Source organism: Tursiops truncatus, chromosome 3 (genome assembly GCF_011762595.2).
Source record: "Tursiops truncatus isolate mTurTru1 chromosome 3, mTurTru1.mat.Y, whole genome shotgun sequence".
Taxonomy (NCBI): Eukaryota; Metazoa; Chordata; class Mammalia; order Artiodactyla; family Delphinidae; genus Tursiops; species Tursiops truncatus.
The window spans coordinates 120,284,266-120,287,798 of NC_047036.1; the positions used below are offsets into that span (position 1 = coordinate 120,284,266).

Consider the following 3,533-nt stretch of genomic DNA (forward strand, 5'->3'; position numbering starts at 1 on the left):
TTCACATTAAACAAAACTGTTAGGGAATAAAATTACTGAAATTCTCAGAATTTAAACTCTGAGTTTAAATAATGATCAACCTCAGCACTGTTAGAAGCAAATGTGACACTCCAGTGATGAAAGATGCCAATACAAATGCAGCACTACTTACAATTTTTAAAAGAAGGTACAAAGATCCCAATTGTTCAACAGTAGGGAACTGGTGAAGTAAATTTAACCACTCAAATAATGATATTCAGCTATTAAAAAGAATGAAATTTCAATGTTCAACATACATAATGATGCCTATAATAGATTGCTTAAAAAAAAGTTGACTTTGAAAACAATATGCAAAGTGAAAGATACCAGAAGCAAAAGGCCCCATTTTATGCTTCTCCTTGTATGAAATGTCCAGAATAAGCAAATCCAGAGACGGAAAATAGATAGCAGTTGCCAGAGTCTGGGAGGTGGGGAATTGAGAGGTATAGGGTTTCTTCTAGGGGTGATGGAAATATTCTGAAATTAGATAGTAATGACACTTGTACAACATTGTGAATATACTAAAGCAACTGAACTGTACACTCTATAAATTTGTTAAAATAAATTTTATGTTTTATGAATTTTAATTCTAAAACAAGGCACATGTATGCGTGTATTCGTATGTACAGGAGCCACTGGGGGAAAGGGGGAGGGGAAGAGGGAACCTGTGTGTATGGTCTGATAAAATGCACACCAATCTATTTGAAGGGACTTATGTGGGGAGGGAAATCTGAGGCGAGGGCAGTTTTACTTCATTTTGTTTTCTCTGGGCAAAAGTACTATATTGTTTTTCCCTCTATTAAAGTCCATCCTAAAACTCTTCTCTTGAACTCTAAAAATACAGATGTTCCAGCAGTTTGTTCTTCCTCCCATTCTCTCCCCATGCCTTAAAAGAATTTTTGACATAATTTACATATCATGAAATCTACTCATTTTAAGTGTACACTTTAATGATTTTAATAAACGTACAGTTGCACGACCATCATCGCTCAAGAAGTTCCATCCTGCCCATTTGCAGTGAATCCCCACTTCACCTCCAGGCAATTACTGATTTATCTCTAGAGATTTGTCTTTCCCAGAAATTCATATAAATGGAATCAATTGATATGTGGTCTTTCACAACTGGCTTTTTTACTTGCATCTTTTCAAGGGTCATCCACGTTGAAACACCTTATCAATAATACATTCCTATTTACTGCTGAAGAGAAATATTACTTTTTACTATAATGATATGTAATCATAAAAGGAAATAAAAACATTCCAATTTTGAAAATTAAAATATATAAAATAGGGCTTTTATATTTTTTAACATCTTTATTGGAGTATAATTGCTTTACAGTGGTGTGTTAGTTTCTGCGGTATAACAAAATGAGTCAGCTATACATATGCATATATCCCCATATCTCCTCCCTCTTGCATCTGCCTCCCACCCTCCCTATCCCACCCCTCTAGGTGGACACAAAGCACGGAGCTGATCTCCCTGTGCTATGTGGCTGCTTCCCACTAGCTATCTATTTTACATTTGGTAGTGTACGTATGTCCATGCCACTCTCTCACTTCATCCCAGCTTACCCTTCCCCCTCCCTGTGTCAAGTCCATTCTCTATGTCTGCATCTTCATTCCTGTCCTGCCCCTAGGTTCTTCAAAACCATTTTTTTTTTTTTTAGATTCCATATATATGTGTTAGTATACGGTATTTGCTTTCCTTTTTCTTACTTCACTCTGTATAACAGACTCTAGGTCCATCCACCTCACTACAAATAACTCAATTTTGTTTCTTTTTATGACTGAGTAATATTCCATTGTATATATGTGCCACATCTTCTTTATCCATTCATCTGTCGATGGACACTTAGGTTGCTTCCAGGTGCTAGCTATTGTAAATAGAGCTGCAATGAACATTGTGGTACATGACTCTTTTTGAATTATGGTTTTCTCAGGGTATATGCCCAGTAGTGGGATTGCTAGGTCGTATGGTAGTTCTATTTTTAGTTTTTTAAGGAACCTCCATATTGTTCTCCATACTGGCTGTATCAATTTACATTCCCACCAACAGTGCAAGAGGGTTCCCTTTTCTCCACACCCTCTCCAGCATTTATTGTTTGTAGATTTTTTGATGATGGCCATTCTGACCGGTGTGAGGTGATACCTCATCGTAGTTTTGATTTGCATTTCTCTAATGATTAGTGGTATTGAGCATCCTTTCACGTGTTTGTTGGCAATCTGTATATCTTCTTTGGAGAAATATCTATTTAGGTCTTCTGCCCAGTTTTGGAGTGGGTTGTTTGTTTTTTTGATACTGAGCTGCATGAGCTGCTTGTAAATTTTGGAGATTAATCCTTTGTCAGTTGCTTCATTTGCAAATATTTTCTCCCATTCTGAGGGTTGTCTTTGGTCTTGTTTATGGTTTCCTTTGCTGTGCAAAGGCTTTTAAGTTTCATTAGGTCCCATTTGTTTATTTTGTTTTTATTTCCATTTCTCTAGGAGGTGGGTCAAAAAGGATCTTGCTGTGATTTATGTCAGAGTGTTCTGCCTATGTTTTCCTCTAAGAGTTTTGTAGTGTCTGGCCTTACATTTAGGTCTTAAAAATATGGAACGCTTCACGAATTTGTGTGTCATCCTTGTGCAGGGGCCACGGTAATCTCTGTATCGCTCCAATTTTAGTATATGTGCTGCCGAAGCAAGCACTAAAATAATAGGGCTTTTAGGATCATTGACTGCCTAGAGAAAAGACGCTACCAAGTCCTATAATATCAAAAATCACAAAACTGAAACCTACAAGCAAATGTGTCATTAAATTTTACAAAGACATTCGTTTGAACTGTAATTACCTGGGGAAAAAAATGAAATAACCATGTTGTTTTCTCTTTTTTTAAGAGAATCAGAGTAGGCCAACTAGGTATAAATTTACAAGCATCTTAAATGTTTATGAGTACTTCCTTTGTTTTCTCATATTTAAAATTTCTTTTGTGCTGCAAGTGTTGAAAAGCGATTATAACGCCTTAATACGTAATTCATCACCCTACAAGCTATCACCATATTTAGTGGTAGTTTCAGAAAAAAAAAAAAATTATATATGCAAGATAAGCCTAATAAAACTCATGAAAAATGTAATATCCGATTTTTAGAACCTAATGTGCTCAAGGAAGTATTTGTGCTTTTAAATTAGGAGAACTCTGTATTTAATTAGTCCTCATTTGCGTACGTAATCTTTTTAATTTATTTGCACAAACACAGGACATTGTGCTCCATCAGCAGGTAATGTTCTTTATTAACTAGACTAGGAACTTCATGCACAGGAAGAAATATTCCTATCTGTGATGCGAAAGTCAGAACTACACACTGTCTTGACTTCGTTCTTCAGGTTTTATGGTCACCATTCCAAGATAATAGAATAGAATAATATAAAACACTTGACTAGGTAATCTGCCAATCTCTAGAAATCAGTAATTTAATATTTAATGTTTGTTTTTACGTACTGCCCAGTTACAAACTGGGTATTTATTCATGAACAA

The 3,533-nt window shown here is 35.7% G+C and overlaps 1 non-coding gene across 1 annotated transcript; it reads right to left on the bottom strand.

Moving 5' to 3' along the window:
- Window positions 1-2,602: 2,602 nt before the first annotated feature.
- Window positions 2,603-2,706, bottom strand: LOC117311972 (U6 spliceosomal RNA). Its single transcript, XR_004526161.1, has one exon. It is a non-coding gene; the product is annotated as a U6 spliceosomal RNA (small nuclear RNA).
- Between the last annotated feature and the right edge of the window lie 827 nt (window positions 2,707-3,533).